The sequence below is a fragment of the Anthonomus grandis genome, chromosome 10, assembly GCF_022605725.1.
Source record: "Anthonomus grandis grandis chromosome 10, icAntGran1.3, whole genome shotgun sequence".
NCBI classification, from domain to species: domain Eukaryota; kingdom Metazoa; phylum Arthropoda; class Insecta; order Coleoptera; family Curculionidae; genus Anthonomus; species Anthonomus grandis.
This window is the reverse complement of record NC_065555.1, coordinates 19,066,913-19,090,676: the sequence shown is the minus strand read 5'-3', so window position 1 is coordinate 19,090,676 and position 23,764 is coordinate 19,066,913. Positions and strand designations below refer to the sequence as shown.

Genomic DNA, 23,764 nt, shown 5'->3' with positions numbered 1-23,764 from the left:
TATGGATGAAAATTTATTAAAAAACAAAGTGGTTTGCGAGAAACATTTTGACAAAATATATATTGCAGTAAGTAATAAGCGAAAGAGACTTTTAAAATCAGCTGTACCAATTTCATGGAAAGGTATTATTTTTGATATTTTACTGTTTCCTTCCAAATTAGTGTTATAAATTTACTCTAAATTATAGAACCGGCCTCTAGAAACACAATTTCTTTGCCTGATACCTCATGTAACGCTCAAAGCCTTGAGAGTTTAGATGCAAAAGTTTCATCAATAACTTGGGAAAATGGTAAGTAAAGAATATTATAATATAACTTAAACTTGACACTTTATTTTTTATAGGTTTTTTAACTGTTGTATTAAAAGTACATGAGTGGGTATACTTTTAATGCTCATTCTCGTGCTCGCATTACTGAAAATATTCCTATTTGCCCTTTTGCATATTTTCAAACCCTTTTACAAGTTGGTGACAAACCTTACCTATTACGACAATAAGTATTATAATATTATTATAACTATAATTATTATTATATATTACTTACATATAGACAGGATAATTCTTTTAATGCACAAATGTAAATGGACGATAGATCTCATCATTTTAGGATAAAAAGTTTGTTTGTTTTTTAGCAAAATTTGGAAATGCCTATTTATTTTAAGAAAGCTTCGCTTTTCAAAAAAAGTTCTACCGCAAACAAATATTTTAAATTTAACAGGCCACTTAATTTGCTAACTAGAAGATGTTAAAGACGTATCACAAACATTTTTGGGCGGGATAAAGAAGCTTTTTATAGGATATTACTTTTTATTTATAGGGTCCGGTAATTATTTTTTGGTTTGAAACTTTTTTAAAGATTTTAGATATTAGAGCAAATGTTTCAAAAAACAAATTACAGAAATGTAACGTTACAGGGAAACAATACAGCAATTGTACACAAATAAATATATGAGCTATTTGCAATACTCTATCCTTGTAATGTTTTTGTTTTAGCGGACACCATCAAAACTTATTCCAGAAAGAGAAATCCAGCAGTTGACGATGATAATGTATGTATGATAATCACAACTGTAAACTATTTGTTTGTTAAATAAAAGACGTTTATTATTATTATTATTATTATTATTATAATGATGAGGCAGATATAAATTTATTTATTTATAGTGTTAAGAGTTTATGTACCACCCCCGAAAACCCTGTAACTGAAAAAAAAGAATTATGTAAAATAACAAACCCAGAACGACAGGCAAATGAACTATGTCAAATATCAAGTCCCTTATCCACAAAATCCGATATAAAAAAACAGTTGGGTGCTGTACATTTTAAAATAGATGTTTTAAAAAACCAAATTAGGGCTAAAAGAATGCAACATATCCGTTTAAAAAGAAAAAGAAATGTAAATACAAATATTTTGGATATGTTTAAAAATAAAAGCTCTAGTTTAAACACGTTTTTTGGTATGCAGTTAGCAACTCGGAAAAGAAACGTTTGGAAGTTAGATGAGAAGCATTTAGCTCTTTCCATCTATTATAAATCTCCTGGCTGCTATAAATATTTAAGAAATAATTTATTTTTTCTCTTCCATCAGTCCGCACGATTCATGGTTAAAAATAAATAATTTAAAAACAAGTTTAAAAAATGAGTTGACAAAAAAACTTTTCCTAAAAGTAAAAACAATAGATAAAACAGAGCGCGTTTGCGCTGCACTATTTGACGAAATTTCATTAAAACCCAAACTGGACTAATAAAGTGTATGATTATATCGAAGGCTACGAAGATCTAGGTTTCCTTGGCTAGACGATGTTATGCTGTTAGAGTGGTTTTAAATGAACTGAGATTGATATCTGCAAAAACGGTCTATTTTTTTTGTTGAAAGTTGGAACTTACTTTCATACAAAAATACCTACAGTATGGAAAAACATTTTGGAGTTGCATTAGTAAACGGCTTTTTGACTCGATGTTTGTTTTTAAAAAACGAGCCATTAAATATATGTGTCATAAATCTCCACAGGACATGCAGACCCCTATTTAAAGATACTTTCCTTATGTTGCTTGTTTATTGTTGAGTCTGCTTGCCTAATATACAAAAAATATAAATTGTATCTTCAAAATAATGTCTCCTTAAAACATTATAATATCAGAAAAAAATACAATATTCCAATGCCCATCCCGAAAAGTGAACTAAGAATTGTCTTATTTACTTGAGCATAAAAATTTTTAATCATTTTCCAAATGTCATAAAAGTCTCTAGAAGTTCTCCTCGCTTTAAAAAGTCCTTAACGAAACTTCTTAAAAGCAAGTATTTTCATAGCATTAGAATTTTTTGAAGATAGTTAGGAATAGGCCCATAGTATATAATTAGTTTTTAGTAAAGATGTAAAGGTTAGAATTTGTGATGTTACTCTAAAAAATTTTTAGGTCGTCTTGCTTTGAAATTGAAAATACATTTTGTGTTTATACTAGTATGTTGAACCCACTATTGTGTATTGTTTTTAAATTAAGTGTTAGTAATATGTCGATTAATGTGCCTATTTTATATCATAGAAGTACCATGTCAACAAGTAGGTACCATGTATTTATGAATAAAGTATGTTTTGAATTTTTTGAAACTCGAAATTGTATTTAAAAGAGAGAGAGGTATATAATATTTAATAGGGATGATTCCAACTACTCACTAGAAATTACCTCGTTGAAAAAGTAATTAAAAGGGTTATTCAAAACTGCAAGTGGCCATCATGGCGTCGACAAGAAGAAACAAAGTTGATTATGACTCTCTAAAGACGGAACGTCGTATTTAAAAGTTAAAGATGTTAACTTGTAAATGAGAGAAAGTGTTTACAACAATGTATAAATGATTTTATTTTATATTTTCAAATAACGCCAGAAAAAAATAAAAAACTATTTTGCCAAATTTCACCTTTTTCCTGAATATTAGGAAGTATTTGGCATTTTTCCAATTTTTAGATTGCATTTATTCAATCATTGCATTTATATTGTGCAACTTTCGCCTAATTAAACCATTTACTGCTCATCCTTATTTTGGACATCCTGTATATTCGCGATGAGACCCTTCATACTGTTAAACAAAATATTTGTTCATCAAACCTATATCATCACCTTTATTTAATATTTTTGTTAATTTTCTAATTAATAAATAAAAGCTTATTGAATTTTTGTTTTGTTTTTATTTATTTATTTTTGTCTCAAAAAAGGATTTTGGTGAGTAATTTATTATTTGTTAATAAAATTTAAGTTGTAAGAGATAGCACCTTCCAATACATTACTTGACCACCACATTTATCTAGTTATTTATGCGAGATCACAGCGCAATTTAAATTTCGGCAATAACAAAATAAATAAAAGCGCTGTTATCATCATCGCCCTTGTCTTAAAAAAATAACAAAACGGCCGGGCGCCCAAAGATTCCCGCGTCGTTAAACTGCAAATGGTCAATAAAGCGCCGACAAAGAAAAACAAAGTTGATGATGGCTCTTTAAAGACAGAACGTCCTATTTAAAATTTAAAGGTGTCATCGTATAGGCGAGAAAAAGTGGTCACAATAATTTATTCATATAATAAATACTTTTGTCATATATTTTGAAATAACGCCAGAAAAAAAATAAAATGATTTTTCCAAATTTTAGTTTTTTGCAAAATTTAGGAAGTATTTAGATTTTATTATAAAAGGACACTATATTGCTCAACTTTCCTCTAATTATACCACCTCTATTGACGTCCTGTATAACCGTGATGCGGGGTCTTTAAACAAAATGTTTTTTTTTGTTACTAGGTATCTTTTTATAGTTTTAAGTATAGTTGTAACAACTGGTAATTGAGAATTTTCCTGTGTCGCTTAAAACCTAAAATGTGGCCTATTTTCTATTTCTATTAACATCCTCACTCACAACCCCTTACTTTACAGATCTCACTACGCTGCACAATTTTTCAGATATTGAATCACATGACAAAATGGGTTACTTTTTACAAAAAATTATTGATCAAGAAGTTACATTACCATCGGTATTAAGTCTTATGAATTATTTTAATTATTCTTTATAATATTTACGTGAAACCTACTTATATCTTAAAATTTGTTCCACATATTTTTTGTATATTAGTTTTTAGTTAATTAAGTGCAACGGGCTTTTTATTTAAAAACTGGACCCTCTTGAACACAAAATGGAGGAAACGTAATGTTTGTTGGAATTATAACTTGTATTAAACTTTGTTGGTAATTTTGTAAAAATAGCTTTTTATATATATTTTTGTATTAATTTTTGTCTCAAAAACATATTTTGGTAAGTAATTATTTGTTTATAAAATTTAACTTTTAAGAAATTTCAATATGCCTCCACCCTTAAGTATATCACTTATCACTTGACTACCACATAAATGACACCGTGCTGTATGTTCAAAAAAAATAATAAAAACATAGTTGGCAGCATCATCCCATATCTTAAAAAAATATCCAACACGGCCGCGTAACCGGAGATTCCAGCGTCGTTGAAAACCTGACTCAAAGAAGCCAAAAGCCAAATCCACGCAGCTAAAATAAATCGTTCCTAGATTTGACGCTTCGCGGCAGCACCACACGGTGCACGAAACTGAACGGCAATCCGATAGTCGACCGGGTACACTTTTTAACACAGGATTGCGTATCTTCCCAAATATTCAATCAACGCTAACAGGCAAAATCGTGCCACTAAAAGCGGCTGGCGGATAGATGGCGCAACAAGAAGCGCGCCCAGATCTTGTTTAAAAATCTCGTGTATCATTTCATTGTCTGGAGAGCGGACGAACAGGCTTAGGAGTTTTCGCACACACCTAGATTATTAAATTTGAATTTTCTTTATTATTTTTTATGATTTATTTTGCTTGTTTTTAAATAAAACTTGTTAATAGGTCGTCACTTAAAATGAATATTTGCGTCACGAAATAAAATTCGAAATTATCGATCAATTAACCTAGTTAATAATCTAGCCAAATTATTTGAAAAAGCATTAAAGGATAGATTGATAAATTTTTTCAAGCAAGCTAAAATCTTATCGTCGACACAATATCGATTTTCAAGAGGGACCACCGATGTTATAGAGTGGCTTATCTCGGAGATCGCCAGAGAAGGCCTTGACGATCATGAAAAGGTGATAGTAGTTTTCATGGACCTTGTTAAGGCTTTCGACACAGTGTCTCACCAAAACCTCTTTGATGTTCTTGAACATTATGGAGTGAAAGGCATTGTATTGGAAGTCGTTGAAAGTTATTTATTCTCAAGAAAGCAATACACTAGAGTAAATAACAACTCAGGTTCCCCAGAAATAAACTCCTGGACAAACATTATCGAACCACTTGATTTTTACAGATTTTTTTTTAATAAACATAAAAAAAATTAATAATAAGCATTGTTAACTTATTTATTAACAAAAAAAATTATATTCTATTTAACAAAACTAAATTTAAGTAACTTAATTCAATACAAGGAAAAAACATCGATTTTCACTAATTTCAATTTTAATGCAAAAATAAAATAATATAAAATAATACCCATATGAATTCTTAATATCGTGTATTGCCACCTCTGGCTGCTTGGCTGTGACTCAATGACCGCTTGAAGTCTTTGCGGCATTCCTCGTATCAAATTTTGAAAACTTTCCTGCGGAATGTTTTCCCACTCCTCACAAGCAGCATGTTCCATGATAGAACATAAACATAGTTTTTGTCTAGTTCTGCTTTTTGTATGAGAAAAGATATATAACTGTTTTAACTGATATTTTTTTTTATTTAAATTTTCTTGACAAAATATTCAGTGGTGCGATAATTTTGTCCAGGAATTTATATAAAATCGGCGTTCCTTAAGGGAATATAATAGGACCTATTCTTTTCATTACCTTTATATTATTTATTATATAAATTCATTAATTGAACTAGTTTTAACTTCTTGCAGTATTTGCAGTTTATAGCAGGGATATAACTTATGAAGTTTAAGTACCTTTCTGATTTATTCATGCCAGCATATTTGAATATATTATATATTGAATATTTGATTCCTTTTGAATATTCAATTAAATAATATTAAAAAATGTGGTTTCACTGATAAATAGAAGAATTTTCTAAAATGTGATTTTCTATATTAGTATCATTGGAAAGCTTTTTTCAAGAGCTTCGAGATGATGTATCTTTGATTTGACTATGTATCTTTCTATTAAACCTGCTTATATCTTAAAATTTGTTTTTTGAATATTAGTTTTTAGTTTATTAAGTGCAACAGGCTTTTTATTTAAAAACTTGATCCTCTTGAACACAAAATGGAGAAAACATAATGTTTGTTGTTGGAATTATAACTTGTATTAAATTTTGTTGGTAATTTTGTAAAAATAGCTTCTTATATATATTTTTGTATTAATTTTTGTCTCAAAAACTTATTTAAGTAATTATTTGTTTATAAAATTTAACTTTTAAGCAATTTCAATGTCTCCACCCTTAAGTAGATCACTCATTACTTGACCACCTAAATGACACCACTGTGTTGTATGTTAAAAAATAATAATAAAAACATAGTTGGCGGCATCATCCCATGTCTTAAAAAAATATCCAACACGGCCGCGTAACCGGAGATTCCAGCGTCGTTGAAAACGTGACTCAAAGAAGCCAAAAGCCAAGTCCACGCAGCTAAAATAAATCGTTCCTAGATTTGACCGTAGCCGATCGATAGTTCTAGCGTTGATTGAATATTTGGGAAGATACGCAATCCTGTGTTAAAAAGTGTACCCGGTCGACTATCGGATTGCCGTTCAGTTTCGTGCACCGTGTGGTGCTGCCGCGAAGCGTCAAATCTAGGAACGATTTATTTTAGCTGCGTGGACATGGCTTTTGGCTTCTTTGAGTCAGGTTTTCAACGACGCTGGAATCTCTGGTTACGCGGCCGTGTTGGATATTTGGATAAGTGATATACTTAAGGGTGGAGGCATATTGAAATTTCTTAAAAGTTTAATTTTATAAACAAATAATTACTTACCAAAATATGTCTTTGAGACAAAAATTAATACATAAATATATATAAAAAGCTATTTTTACAAAATTACCAACAAAGTTTAATACAGGTTATAATTCCAACAAACATTATGTTTCCTCCATTTTGTGTTCAAGAGGGTCAAGTTTTTAAATAAAAAGCCCGTTGCACTTAATTAACTAAAAACTAATATACAAAAAATATATGGAACAAATTTTAAGATATAAGTAGGTTTCACGTAAATATTATAAAGAATAATTGAAATAATTCATAAGACTTAATACCGATGGTAATATAACTTCTTAATCAATAATTTTTTGTAAAAAGTAACCCATTTTATCATGTGATTCAATATCTGAAAAATTGTGCAGCGTAGTGAGATCTGTAAAGTAAGGGGTTGTGAGTGAGGATGTTAATAGAAATAGAAAATAGGCCACATTTTAAGTTTTAAGCGACACAGGAAAATTCTCAATTACCAGTTGTTACAACTAACAACAAATACAACTAACAACAATACTTAAAACTATAAGAAGATACCTAGTAACAAAAAAAAATAAACATTTTTACAACTATGCTTAAAACTATAAAAAGATACCTAGTAACAAAAAAAAACATTTTGTTTAAAGACCCCGCATCACGCTTATAAAGGACGTCAATAGAGGTGGTATAATTAGAGGAAAGTTGAGCGATATAGTGTCCTTTTATAATAAAATCTAAATACTTTGTAAAATCTAAATTTGGCAAAATCATTTTATTTTTTTTCTGGCGTTATTTCAAAATACAGGGTGTCAATTTAAAAACTTCCCACCCCTATTATCTCGAAACGGGTTAGGTTTTTATAAAATCGCTAGGACACGTCGATTTTATTATCGAGGGGGAACAATTTTTATGCAGAAATCACTTCGCCTCTTTCAACCCCCTACCCCCCAGAACCTCCCTCTCAAAAATCTTAAATGGCAATAGGGGTTGAGTGATACCTCATTTGAAAGAACTTTTTATTCTCTACATTTTGGCACCTTATTTTTTAAATTTGAGTGCTGCGTTGCCAAGTTAGGGTTATTTAAACATTGTTAAATTACTTATTATTAAACATTATTCCTGTAAGTGTTTTAAATACGTTGAAGCTATGATTTCTATTGGAACGTGTTTGACCATAAAGCGAACCGGTGCATTTCTCACTGAAAGTGTTTATCAATCCGACAAATTCTTTTGGTCATGAAAGATAAACATTTAATTTTTTTTCTTTTTTGTTTATTTTCGTTTGCAATGGAATTCGTCTCAATACAGTTCGATGATATGATCCGAAATTTAAAATAGTATTTAGTGAACTTTCCTACCAGTCAATGTCACTAGGTATTTAAATCAGTTAAAATTTATTTCGATAATTTGTGTTATTGTTAGTTACTTTGGTATACACGCTTAGGCAAAGAATTGAAATGATTTTTATTTATGGCGAGCAAGGAAGATCCGCAAGAAGAACGGCAGAAGATCATACATTTTGGACGTAGTAGCTAAATTTAATGAAACGGGTTCAGTTGGAAACAAAAAAAGGGCAAGTCGGCGTGTTTTAAACGAAGATGCTCAAGTAGAGATTTTGGGAACATTCGTTGCAGAACCCACCAATTCTCTCCGTACAGTAGCACGTCTAAGTGGAATGTCACATGAAACTGTACGACGAGCATTACAGTTACATAAATATCATCCGTACAAGATGCAAATTTTACAGGAACTTTATGAGGACGATTTTGATAGGAGAATAGAGTGTTGCGAAATTATGTCCAACTTAATAAACACTCGTGCAATTGTGGTAAGCAACATTTGTTTCAGTGATGAATGTACCTTTTTCCTAAACGGCCATGTCAATAGACAGAATTGTCGATACTGGAGTAAGGACAATCCCCACATTTTCAGAGAGGGTGCTACACAGCGGCCACAAAAAATTGATGTTTGGGCCGGTATTCTTGGAAATGCTGTTATAGGACCGTTGTTTATTGAACAAAACTTAACTGGAGAGCTCTACTTACACCTACTTGAAGATGTAATTGATCCTTTGATAACAACTGAACTGGAAAATCAAGTTGGTAACATTTTGCAAGAAAACGAACTACACTTTCAGCAAGATGGAGCTACGCCGCATTATTTTTGGCTAGTGCGGGAGTGGTTGAATAACAGATTCCCTAACCAATGGATTGGTAGAAGGGGACCGATAGAATGGCCTGCTAGGTCACCAGACTTAACGCCGTTAGATTTTTTTTTATGTGGCCACATAAAATCGGTTGTTTACAAAACTCAGCCTGATGATATCGAAGATTTAAAAAGAAGAATTACAGAGGCAAGTACGGCTATTCCAGAAGAGGTATTTCAGAATGTTCGGGAAGAATTTGAGAATAGACTTTATTTTTGTTTGGAGAACAATGGAGAACACTTTGAACACCTCTTAAAGTAGATGTGTTAATAAAATAAATTTTAGGCGTGCTTTTGTAAAGACCATAATTGTAACGGCTATCCAAATGTTTAGTAAAAATAATATTAACCTAAATAACATGTTTCAATGCAAATCATAGCTTTAACGTAATTAAAACACTTACAGGAATAATGTTTAATAATAAGTAATTTAACAATGTTTAAATAACCCTAACTTGGCAACGCAGCACTCAAATTTAAAAAATAAGGTGCCAAAATGTAAAGAATAAAAAGTTCTTTCAAATGAGGTATCACTCAACCCCTATTGCCATTTAAGATTTTTGAGAGGGAGGTTCTGGGGGGTAGGGGGTTGAAAGAGGCGAAGTGATTTCTGCATAAAAATTGTTCCCCCTCGATAATAAAATCGACGTGTCCTAGCGATTTTATAAAAACCTAACCCGTTTCGAGATAATAGGGGTGGGAAGTTTTCAAATTGATACCCTGTATATGACAAAAGTATTTATTAAATTAATAAATTATTGTGACCACTTTTTCTCGCCTATACGATGACATCTTTAAATTTAAAATACGACGTTCTGTCTTTAAAGAGCCATCATCAACTTTGTTTTTCTTTGTCGGCGCTATATTGACCATTTGCAGTTTAACGACGCGGGAATCTTTGGGCGCCCGGCCGTTTCGTTATTTTTTTAAGACAAGGACGATGATGATAACAGCGCTTTTATTTATTTTGTTATTGCCGATATTTAAATGCGCTGTGATTTCGCATAAATAACTAAATAAATGTGGTGGTCAAGTAATGTATTGGAAAGTGCTATCTCTTACAACTTAAATTTTATTAACAAATAATAAATTACTTACCAAAATCCTTTTTTGAGACAAAAATAAATAAATAAAAACAAAACAAAAATTCAATAAGCTTTTATTTATTAATTAGAAAATTAACAAAAATATTAAATAAAGGTGATGATATAGGTAGGTTTCACGTAAATATAAAGAGTAAATTAAATAATTAAAGATTTAATATCTATATACGGTACTATAGTTTTTTAGAGTCAATAATTTTTTGCAAAAAGTAGCCCGTAATGTGATTTTTGAAAATACGGGTTTGTGAAACCAGCCAATATCTCAAAAACTGTGTAGGGTAGTGAGATCTGTGAAGTACACTTTTTTTGGACAAAAATATTGAAAAATAGATACCTTTAACTGAAATTAATATAAAAATAAAATCGCAAAATTTAAAAGGTTTTGAATAAGGGTGTAACAACACTATAAAATATAGAAAATAGGCCATATTTTAATTTGCAATACAGGCAAACACTTAATTACTAATTCTTAAAACTAGAAAAAGTTAATAAGAAAAAAAAACAAATATTTTGTTTAACAGTATGAAGGGTCTCATCGCGATTATACAGGAAGTCCAAAATAAGGATGAGCAGTAAATGGTTTAATTAGGCGAAAGTTGCGCAATATAAATGCAATTAAAAAATTGGAAAAATGCCAAATACTTCCTAATATTCAGGAAAAAGGTGAAATTTGGCAAAATGGTTTTTTATTTGTTTCTGGCGTTATTTGAAAACATAAAATAAAATCATTTATACATTGTTGTAAACACTTTCTCTCATTTACAAGTTAACATCTTTTCCTTTCGTATTTCGAAAACATCGTCGAGCCAGTTTTTGCCTCCTGACATATCTCCATAATACTTAGGTTTATGATCAATAACAATTCCAAGAAATCTGTTAAAATTATTCACTTCCAATTCTTTGTTGTGAATCATGAACTGCTCTGAACATAAAAACTTAACAATTTAGTCTTATCTATGTTTAAAGACAACAAATTAGCATCAGACCACTGTTTAATTATTAATAAATCTTTAGAAATTGTTCTTGTTAATGTGCTTTTATTATTGTCTGTCCATAAAATAGTGGTGTCATCTGCAAAAATAGTGAAGAATCCTCTTATCTGGAGAGACGCCAGGTCATTTATATACAATAGAAATAAAATAGGACCGAGAAACGAACCCTGCTTACTACACAAAGTTCAGACAAACTGCCATTTGGCCAAACAAACTTTTTTCTGTCTAACAAAACAAAATTTTAACCATTCTAGAGTAACTCCCCTAAACTCTAAAAATATTTGTATTTACATTTCTTTTTCTTTTTAAACGGATATGTTGCATTCTTTTAGCCCTAATTTGGTTTTTTAAAACATCTATTTTAAAATGTACAGCACCCAACTGTTTTTTTGTATCGGATTTTGTGGATGAGGGACTTGATATTTGACATAGTTCATTTGCCTGTCGTTCTGGGCTTATTATTTTACATAATTCTTTTTTTTCAGTTACAGGGTTTTCGGGGGTGGTACATAAACGCTTAACACTATAAATAAATAAATTTATATCTGCCTCATCATTATCATCGTCAACTGCTGGATTTCTCTTTCTGGAATAAGTTTTGATGGTGTCCGCTAAAACAAAAACATTACAAGGATAGAGTATTGCAAATAACTTATATTTATTTGTGTACAATTGTTGTATTGTTTCCCTGTAACGTTACATTTCTGTAATTTGCTTTTTAAAACATTTACTCTAATATCTAAAATCTTTAAAAAAGTTTCAAACCAAAAAATAATTAGCGGACCCTATAAATAAAAAGTAATATCCTATAAAAAGCATCTTTATCCCGCCCAAAAATGTTTGTTATACGTCTTTAACATCTTCTAGTTAGCAAATTAAGTGGCCTGTTTAATTTAAAATATTTGTTTGCTGTAGAACTTTTTTTGAAAAGCGAAGCTTTCTTAAAATAAATAGGCATTTCCAAATTTTGCTAAAAAACAAACGAACTTTTTATCCTAAAATGATGAGATCTATCGTCCATTTACATTTGTGCATTAAAAGAATTATCCTGTCTATATGTAAGTAATATATAATAATAATTATAGTTATAATAATATTATAATACTTATTGTCGTAATAGGTAAGGTTTGTCACCAACTTGTAAAAGGGTTTGAAAATATGCAAAAGGGCAAATAGCAATATTTTCAGTAATGCGAGCACGAGAATGAGTATTAAAAGTATACCCACTCATGTACTTTTAATACAACCGTTAAAAAAATCTGCCTATAAAAAATAAAGTGTCAAGTTTAAGTAATATTATAATATTCTTTACTTACCATTTTCCCAATTTATTGATAAAACTTTTGCATCTAAACTCTCAAGGCTTTGAGCGTTACATCAGGTATCAGACAAAGAAATTGTGTTTCTAGAGGCCGGTTCTATAATTTAGAGTAAATTTATTACACTAATTTGGAAGGAAACAGTAAAATATCAAAAATAATACCTTTCCATGAAATTGGTACAGCTGATTGATTTTAAAAGTCTCTTTCGCTTATTACTTACTGCAATATATATTTTGTCAAAATGTTTTTCGCAAACCACTTTGTTTTTTAATAAATTTTCATCCATAACATATGTTTCCGCATTGCCTATATTTTCTATCCACTGGCTAAGCAACACTGGTTTTAAAATCGGAAATTTGAAAAAAACTGAGAACATTGTTTTTACATTTTCTTACATTATTGCACCCACGATACGCACACTGATTAATTTTGCCTAAAGGAGCCATTGTCTCACAAACTAAACACATTTACATATATCTATCTATTTGTGATTATGATATCCAAGAAAATTTTTTAACAACTACCAAATTGCAATACGGGAAACACGAACCTGTGCAAAAACTCTCCCACACGACTCAGGGATATCGGCCGATTACTAATAAGAAGCGACGGACGAAATTATTTTTGCGCATACTGGAGAGAATCGCCATCTATTTTTCACGCATATTTGCGGTCACGCTTTAGCCCATAAGGTTGCGTATCTTCCCAAATATTCAATCAACGGTTCTAGCCTGGACACTTATCCCCGCTTCCATCGATACCTCACAACTATAACTATACCTCATAACTATATATTTGTGTTCTGTGACCTCACAACAGAAGCCGAAATCATGCGAGGCGACGACCGCATCGCGATGGAAAAATTCCGCTAACTACCAAACTATTTTGATACTCGCTTTGAGTTTTAAAAAGAATAAAAATTCGGTATTTAAATTAGGTGGGTAAATTAACAATTTTATTTTAAACTAACTTTTTACAATCTTAATTTTATTTAGAATAATGCCTACCTCTTACTGCATTCCTGTAAGCTCAGAAAAAATTAAAATGGATTTAAAATTTTTTTTTGTTTTTTTTGATTATCGTCGGAATCATTAAAATTTTCGATTTTTTAAATAAGCAACAAAAATTTGGCGTAGGTACCTACCTAATTTTGTTTTCGGCATTAACATTTTTACGAAAAAGTAATACAGCAATGCAAAAACTTTCCCATAGCAACCAAGATAACCCACAAAAGTGTCAAGAATAAGTTTTTGAAAATTTGTTTTTTTTTCAATAATCTTCAAAACCACTTAAAATATAATATATATATTTTTTTTATATGGCACATTCTTTTACAAGTAAATAATGTGCAACTTTGGGGTAAATTATCCATTTTCGTATTTTGAGGGTAGACGAATTTGAAACACCGTTTATGTATATTTTTCCAATAAAATAAATAATAAAAAAAATTTAAAATATTTATCATATACCTAAAAATACGTAATAATAAAAAAAAATTATTAACTTGTTAAATGTAAAATATTAGGTCCCGCGGTATCTCCACTTAGTCGTTCCACTGTACGGCGTGCGCCACCAAATCTCGGCTTCAATTTTGACGTCACGAAACCAGTGTCACGGCTAGAACTCTCGATCGGCTACGATTTGACGCTTCGAAACTGAACGGCAATCCGATAGTCGACCGGGTACACTTTTTAACACAGGATTGCGTATCTTCCCAAATATTCAATCAATGCTCAAAGTGTGCTCCGCGGAGCCCCGGTGCTTCGCGAAACTTCCGGTAGGGCTCCGCCAGCAGTCATAATAAATGAATGCATGTATTAAAATGGACCCTATAAGAATAAAGTTACCTAAGATAAAAAGAAACAACCAAAACGAAACGCCTACTTATAGGTGTTATGGGTACATATAGAAAATTTAATATATGTTTTATTAAGTAAATGCCCGACCTATTACATCGAACAGAACATATTACATCGATGTTACAGCGTTACTCGTACGCCACCATTTGCCCCCGGACTATAAGCAATCTCGGTTCGTCGTGCTGTTTCTCGTGGTCGTGCGTCGACGCGTACTTCGGAGAAAATCGAGAGGGAGAATTTATTAATCAAGCAACGTACCGCAAAATTTACTCACACCGCGCTCAGTATTTTATGTTCGCTTGTCTTGTTGTTGTTCGTAGTGGTTGTAAAATCTTGTATTTCGTGCGTCAAGAGATACTATTTGTCATAATATTGACCAAATCAAATTAGTGCTAAAGATGAATGGAGCGCTGGCTTAAAGGTGTTGCAAAAAATGTGGTTCGCTTGGATGATGCGTCAAATTCAAATCAAGGTGATATGACGGCGTCAAATTCTAGTTTTATGGTTTCAAGTTCAAGTAGTAAAACATCTAATGACACAATGAATGTGAAAAAACGAAAGTATAACGAATCATACATTAAACTCGGATTTGATGATTCTAACGGCTCCCCTCTTTGTATGTTGTGCAGCAAACTGCTTCCTAATAGTTCGATGGTACCTGCTAAGATGCGCCGACATTTAGAAACTGTACATCCCGACTTCAAAAACAAAAGTAAATAATTTTTTCTATTAAAAAAGAACAAATATTAAGAAGCCAAAAAACCATGACGTATGCGATTTAGACTATGAATGAAAAGGCCACGGAGGCATTGTATTTGGTTACTTACCGCATTGCCCAAGCAGGAGAAGCGCACACTATCACTGAGAAACTAATAAAACCATGTGGGGTAGACATAACAAAATGTATATCTGTAACGAAAAATCTGTAAAGCATCTTTTTACAGTGCCGCTTTCGAACGATACAGTCACGCGCCGAATTGGGGATATCGCAGCAAACATAAAACAAGAACTGGTTTCAAGGCTTAAAAATAACAAATTCGTCTTGCAAATGGATGAGTCGACTGATGTTGCTGGACTGGCCATCTTGCTAGTAAATGTGCGATATCCATATAAACATTCACTCGAAGAAGACTTGCTTATGTGCTCATCGCTGCCTACTAACACAACCGGAGAAGAAATTTTTAACACGATTAACATATTGTTTGAAGAAAACCAACTCGATTGGAATGATTGCATTTATTTGAACAGCAGGAGCAACATCACGAATAAAAATGAAAGCGTCAAATTGTAGTTAAGAAAATGCCACCAAATCTAAAATTGGTTCTTGATGAGTCATTAAAAATAATAAATTTTGTCAAGCTACGTCCACTACAATCCCGATTGTTCTCAATATTATGTAAAGATTATGGTAGCGATCATAAAACACTATTGCTCCATACTGAAGTGAGATGGTTGTCTCGGGGTAAAACTTTGACGAGGCTTTTTAAACTAAGAACAGAACAGAATTAGAAGCTTTTCTTACAAATGTTCCTTTTAATTTAAGACCCTTTGTCCTATAAAAACTAGTTATTTAGACTAGCATTTTTAGCAGACATGTTTGGAAAACTTAACGAATTAAACCTGCCACTAGAAGGAAAACAGACAAAAGTTTTCAATGCTAACTACAAAATAACTGCCTTTAAAAGAAAATTTGATTTTTGGATTACTTGTTTTGATAAGAGAGAAATCGAAAGCTTTTCACTGCTAAGTGAGTTTCTTAGTCTTACAGAAATATTTGAAAATGAAATATTTATTGAATTGGTGCAATATCCTAATGATCTGCAAGGGACTTTTGAATCTTACTTTCCTGAAGAACAGAATACAAAATAAACTCATGGATTTAAAACCGTTTTTCATCTATTGCAGAAGCCTGAAAATATGTCAAATCAGATCTATGAATCACTAAATGATTTTTGGTGCAGGGTTCGTGATGAATATCCAGAACTTGCCACAGAAGCTTTGAATGTTCTTCTCCAGTTCCCAACAACGTATTTGTGTGAAACTGGATTTTCAGCATTTACAGCTATAAAAACAAAATACCGCAATAGGCTGGATGCCGAACCAGACATGTGAATATTCAACTTTCTTCTATCAAGCCTGACATTACCCAGTCGATGAGGAATATAAATGAACTTAGTGTTATCATTTGCTTACTAACTCACTACTTACCGTATCTATCTTTTTATGATTATTAATAAACAATTCACATATAACTGCTGTTGCTTTTAGTTTAGAGTTTAGGATTCCGTTAAAAATTTAGTTTTTTAAAAGGGTTCCGCAACGATTAAAATTTGAGTAAGACTGCCCTATACGATAATTTATGTGCTCGTAAAAAGATGATTGACCTCGGTGGCTTGTGATAAAATTTTGTCAAAGTGCCGACGCGGAACGGAGTGATTTAACTTATATACTATATTTTTTAAACTTTGGTTAAAGTAACTTATGCATCTAAAAGTATTGGTTTGTTTTCTATAAATATCAAATTCTAACCTTTTATTATTTTTGATGACAAGAGTATATACAATATTCAAAAATTATAAAAACCAAAAACATTTAATAGGGATAAAGGTTCAATTTTTTATAGGTAATTGTATAGTTTAGTTAGTGTTTAAACATTGTTCAGCCATGCTTCATGGCTTTTTCCGTCTTGTTTATTATTTCTTTAGTAAATAAGGTCACTTGTAAGTTCTATGTCAGTTATACGCTACAATTGACTATCGCTATCATTAAGCCGGGTCCAGACTATGTAACAAAATATGTTAATGACAAAGTTGTACAACAAATTTGTTGTGTAACTTGTAGTATATATATATATATATAGCATATAGCACAAGCATCCAGACTATATAACAAAATATAAAACAAAAAAGTGCGCATAATTTTCGCAGCATTTTAGCTGGTAGGTAGTAGTATGTAAAATGTCGTCAAATGTAGAGCATGCCATCATGGCAGCAGCAGCTTGCGTAATTTTGTGCAGGCGACACCGACCTGTTAAGCGAAGATTTTGGGTGCGGCCTTCATTAAAAGCTCGAGAAATATATAGTGGTACAGCTCTTTTAACTGATCTGAAAAGAAATGACCTAGACCCATCGACAGGAGACATTAAATGTGATGGCAGTTTTAAAAACTTCTTAATAATGACAAGTTCTGATTTTGACTATCTTATAAATGAAATCAGCAGGAAAGACACAACATTTCAAGATGCAATGCTTTTAGCTATAGTGGATGAAAAACTATTGCTTTACGTTTGTAAATATAGGTTGCTAGAGCCGTTTGTCTGATGGCGGAATATTTGCTAATACAACTTTAAAAAGTTACTGAAACCTCTTTCTTGAATCTCCCATCAATGAAAGTTTTACCGGGAAGAATATCACCTTCACCTTTTGTGTTTCTTGGTGATAAGGCATTTGCTTTACAGCCGCACATGATGACACCCTTCCCAGGCACTCAACAGAAAGGGTCACCAGCTCAGATTTAGAATTACAGACACAGCAGAGCAAGACGTGTGATCGAAAATACATTTGGAATTATATCTGTTATATTCAGGGTGTTTAGAAAACCAATGCTTCTTGAGCCTCAAAAGGCAGAAAAGATAGTTTTAGCAAGTTGTTATCTCTACAATTTTCTTCGAAAAGGTCGATCAACTTTATCCAACTGTCCACCAGGAACTTTTGATTCAGAGGACCAGCTTCGGGGAGAATTAATACCTGGTACATGAATAGTCGAAGGTCAGCTTGGTACAAGCACAGTCAAATGGTACTTTGGTAAAACTTAAAAAGATTCCCAGGAAACCTACTGTGCTAGGCAAAGAAATACGCGAGGAGTTTTCTTTGTACTTTACCAGTAAGGAGGGGAAAGTGCCGTGGCAGAATAATTTGTGATTTCAAATAAATTATTAATTTAAAGTGTGCTTACCTCAACCGCAATGATATTCCCAGTGTCCTGTCTTAGTATCTTGCTTGGGAGATAGACCACCTTCAGTAGACTGACGTGCCTCATTTTTATATTTTAAAAATAAAGGCATTAAAAAAAAGCAATTTTGTTTTATCGTTTGTTTGCGTCAGCTCCATCGCCACTCTTTCCTTTCTTCTCCAAAATTGCCCAATCAGCATGCGCATTTTTTTTCAACTTCATTATTTTGTATCTGTTTTCACTTCTGCGGCTATTTAAGTCCATGCGTTGTGTTTTTTATTTCTGTTTTTAAAATCTCTAAATGTAGGATCCCATAATACTCGTTGCTCACGAAATAGTTCAATTAAATGAGTAGTCAATTCTTTCGACCATTCCATCGCGTAAAGACCTCCACGTGAGCAGATCAATGAAAAATGTAGGCGATGTGACACCGACCGTTCCCGTTCTTGTACTACTCCAAACACTGTTCGCTTCGCAGTGCCAGGGAATGTTTCAATAACTTGTTTTTAAGCATAGACCAGTCGCAGTGCGATTTTACAACAAAGTTTTATAACTCTCTTTGATGTTTACCGACAACTGATGGATAACATAAAACATGCTATATAACCTGCAAAATGTTATACAATACTGTATTTTAAAACTTTTTTATTTAAAATTCTATAACAAGTTACAAAACGTTATTTAACATGTTTTGTTACACAGTCTGGACCCGGCCTTATCAAAACACGAGAGTAAAATAAAACGTTTTGGTTAGTGGTAAAACTGTTTTGTGGTTTGAGTGTCACTCCTAATATTCAAATCATAGGGCCAATTGCATGGAGTAACAGTAAAAAAGTTAAATCCGTTTGAGAGAAAACTAAAATTGTCCGGGGACGGATTTATAAATGCGGATGTGAGAGGACAGTGTGTAGCCTTCACAAGGTTGATCAAAGAATCGAAATTAAATTTGAATTTGTATAGATCAATATGCCCGACATACAAGTCACTACGCAAAACGAGATAAGCCCAATCAGATATTTCTACCAAGCGATCTAACCGTCGTCAAACGCATAAACAGTATCCAGAAAACAGGTTGCAAAAAGTATGGGGTTTTCGTTATGTTTTTTATAGTACTAGATGGCAATCTAAACGGCCCTACAGCGACATATGTTCCAAATGTGACGAATACACGAAGAGTGCTAAAACTGATGAGAATAAAAAAGACTCAATCAACAAATGTCTAAAAAAAAATTATTATTTTTCATGACAGATTTACAAAAATATGTAAGGAAAAGAATAATAGAACATGAAAAATAAAAGGCCATGTCAATACAGCCTTCAGGCGATGTCAGAAACTGTTTAAGCTGGCCTAATTAAATAGCTATTAATAAATGTAAGAAGCTTCAAAGTAAAAAAAAACTTAAAAATACAAACAGCATGAAGCAAGCACATATACACATATTTAATGTATTAAGGAATAAGGAGCGGGAAAGAGGAGGAAAAGGATTACTGTCAGGATAAATATTACGAATGAGAAAATTTTTTTTATATATTATTTTATTTTTATTTTTTTTACTGACGAGAGAATAATAATTGTTTTATTTGTTTTTCAAGGATAGCATAGGATAAGACAAATGTCGTAATGATTAATGAGCGGTGAGATTCGAAACTGGACTTAATTGTATTAATATGAAGGTGTTTTTAATTTTAAAACTTTGTAACCAAGAGAAGCAAAATGTAATTTTCGACGATTGAACATATTTAGCCATCCTATATTCTTAAGCTTATGAGATATACGGTTTCGGCGACGGATTCCAAAAAATAAGACGTGAATAAGGCATGAATTTTGCAATTTTTGAATTCTACGAGAGTCGACTTGATCTAAGCATGGTTCATACATCACAATGGTTGAAGATAACACAAGAATAACAAAGATGCTTTTTTAAGTCTTAACCCAAGACTTTTCTTCGGTTATAGATAAGTTTAAGAGCGCTATATGCTTTCTTTAATTTATCAGTTATATGCTCATAAAATCGAAGATCAGAATCAATAATAAGACCTAAGGATTTCGAAGTATTAGGTATTATAATAGGGTTTATATTTATTTTGAGGTCCTCGCTTATTCTGGATCTGTGGTTTGTATGCCCTCTAAATAAGGTAACTGACGATTTTCAAGGGTTTATTTTAAAATGTGTTCGTTGGAGACTCTAAATTTTGTAAATCGATATTAATATTATGATCTGCAGATGTTATATTATTAGCGGAAAGTGAAAGCTGAGTATCGTCGGCGTACAAAAGGTAATTACCAATTGTTAAGAAGTCTTTAAATCAGCTAGAATAAATTGTATAAAAAAGTGGTCCTAATATACTTCCTTGAGGGACATCCACAAATAGAGGTATAGTATTAGATATGGAACTTTCCAAAACTGTTTGCTGTCGACGATTACTCAAAAAAGAACTAAAAAACGTAACTGCACATTTTGAAGAGCCTATATAATGCAAGATAGACAAAAGAATTTCATGATTTATGAAGTCAAAAGCCTTTGTGTAGTCTAGCAAGACAATATTTATCCTCATCCCACGCTTGAAAGATATCGTCAGTTACGTCAACCATTGCTGTAGCACAGCTATATCACTTTCGAAAGCCTGACTGTTTTAATGGCAATATCTCATTTTCATTTAAAAAGACACGAACCTGTAAATCTAAAATTTTTTCTAACACTTTAGAAAGTGTTGAAAGAATGCTTATTAACCGCAGATCTTTGAATTCCTTAGGTTGGGATACTTCTGCATGCTCCTTACTTATCTACAAACATAGTTATAACCGTGTATTCAGTCCTCAACCCGAAGAAAAAGAAGGATATTTCATCTATCATGGATTTGATAGGCAAAGAATCATACTTTTTGTCAAAATTTACCTACTATGTCTAACACAAAGGAATATGATTAATTATGTCATGCATTAAATTTGGAAGCAAAAGGCTGTAATAAATTAAACTAAAATCCATTGTTTTCCTTCTTCTAGCAATCTATCTATCTATAAATATAGCCCTATCTATCTATATTTCACTAAAATGATAAATTTATAAGAACTTTCACTTTCAGTTCTGCATACAAATTATCACTACACACTTTAACAATAACTTTTATTCACCCAATTTATATTTAACTTTAAAACGTAAAACCGGTCTCCTGAAAATACGAAATATTAACATTTATGATTATGCCAAATTTTCAGATATATACAGGGCGTTTTTTAAATATTACAACAAAATTCAGGCACGTGTTCTTTGGACGAAATTAAGCAAAAAGTTACTATAAACCTAGGTCCTAAACGTTTTAGATATTAAGCTACAGAGTGTTATGTTTTAACAAAAAAAAACATTTTTTTTCTGTAACTTTAATACCCCTGTAGACATTTTTATAAATATTACTGCGCGTTGCTATGTATTTACGGCGATTAACATGACTAATGGCCTTTAAATAAAAGGCATATCGCATATTTTGAATTAATTGACTGATGCCAATGTTAACTGACGGACAGTGATTATAAAAATTAAAAACATAAAATCTTACAAATATCTATTTTATCGCGGATAAGAGAAGAATGGTGTGAAAGATGGGACATGAAGCATGTACTTAAACGTTTTAAAATAAAAGACACTCCATTTTTAGATGTCAAACAGAGATGTACAGTTAATTTTTGTTAGTAAAACTTTGCCATCCTGTAGCTCAAAATCTGAGACGTTTAGGTGCTATACTTATAGAAACTTTTTTGCTTAATTTCGTCTAAAGAATACGTTCTTAAATTTTGTCGCAATATTTCAAAAACACCGTGTGTATATTTAGCATATAAGAAAAACCAGTACTAATTTATTAAAATAAGTTAATATAAAACAATATTTTAATTAAAAAAAAACATTTGGTTTTCCTTTTATTTTATAAAAGAACACAAGAAAAATATAGATAAAAGAAAAAATTCTCATTTATTGCCGATCCTTGAACCTGCGAACATTTTTAATGAACTATGTTAACTCTCACGACTCTCATGCTCAAACGATTAGACACAGAACGCAAGTACAAAATAAAAAAAAATAATAATTAATAAACCCAAAATACTAAAAATAGATCAAAACAGGGTTTACATTCAACTATGATATCGGCAAGTAAGCACAAATTTATGGTGTCCAAAGTCCAAGGTGGAAGCCAACTTTTCAGAGTTGGCTTCGTATACCGTTTTAATGTGTTGCAGTATGTATCTTTTTATGTATCGTCATATTTATGGTTATTTACTTATTTTATTGGGTTCTCTCATACCCTCAATTATTGAAAAGGAGAAAATAGACTTCTTCACATATCTTTAACAACACCTTTCGTTATATTTAATTCAATCGAAGTCCAGTAAATCTTAAATACAATAATTTACTTGAGGTATAATAGATTTTTGTTTATAGATTCTCAAAAGCTGAGGTTTTATTTCTCGACCTCTAAGCTCGCTTCTTATTTTCAATATCCTAACTTTATTTACTTATTTATTTTATTATTTTTTTATTGAAATTGAAAAGAACGAAAAACTTATTTATTGAATAAAAAGACCCAATTTTAACCAACTTATTAATTTTCGGTACTTAAATCTGCTACCGTCATATCTGTGGTCTGACATTACATTTAGAAAGATTATACAGGGTGTTACAAGATTTAGTGCAAATATTTTAACATTTTAACAGTATTATTAGAGTTAAAATAAGACTTTTTTTCCTATAAACATGGGTTCTAAAATGCATCCCCTTACAGCTATGTCCCTCGCAAATTGCATGAAGATAATTGATTATTTGAAACACTCACTACAGGTATGTGTCATATCTTTTCAAAATTTGTTACTGGGTCCCATTTTACTGAGTCGTTTTCACATTTTTCGTCCCAAAATTGGAGTAAACTCAATTTTAGGGAAGAATCCAGGAGGGCTTATCCTTATAATAGCCTTACCCCTACGATGATTATGTTTCCAATAAAAAAGTTGAAAATCTAGAACGCCATCTAATTAGCATTATTTTTTATCGGAAACATAAGATAAGAGCCATCATAACGATAAGCTCCCCTGAATCATCCTTTAAAATTGGATTTATACCATTTTTAGGACGAAAAATGAAAAGAGAGCACCCAAAAAACGAGGACATGCAAATTTTCAGAAGATTTGATACAGAACTATAGTTACGGTTCCAAATAATCGATTTTTTTCAAGCAATTTGCACAGGCTGTAGCGCCGACGGGACGCATTTTAGGATAGGATAGGTTTATAGGAAAAAAATATATAAAGAAGATAAAAGTCTTATTTTGACTCCAACAATACACTTTTCAAATATTTACATC

At 31.7% G+C, this 23,764-nt stretch overlaps 1 protein-coding gene and 1 long non-coding RNA gene across 3 annotated transcripts in view; both read right to left on the bottom strand.

The window, feature by feature from the left end:
* LOC126741713 (mitochondrial ornithine transporter 1) overlaps nucleotides 1–23,764 on the bottom strand; it is a 75,139-nt gene that overhangs the window by 11,205 nt on the left and 40,170 nt on the right. The window lies entirely within an intron of this gene.
* LOC126741716 (uncharacterized) lies at nucleotides 10,334–21,476 on the bottom strand. Its single transcript, XR_007662296.1, has 2 exons — nucleotides 12,600–21,476; nucleotides 10,334–11,894 (listed from the first exon to the last, which is right to left on the bottom strand). It is a non-coding gene; the product is annotated as an uncharacterized LOC126741716 (long non-coding RNA).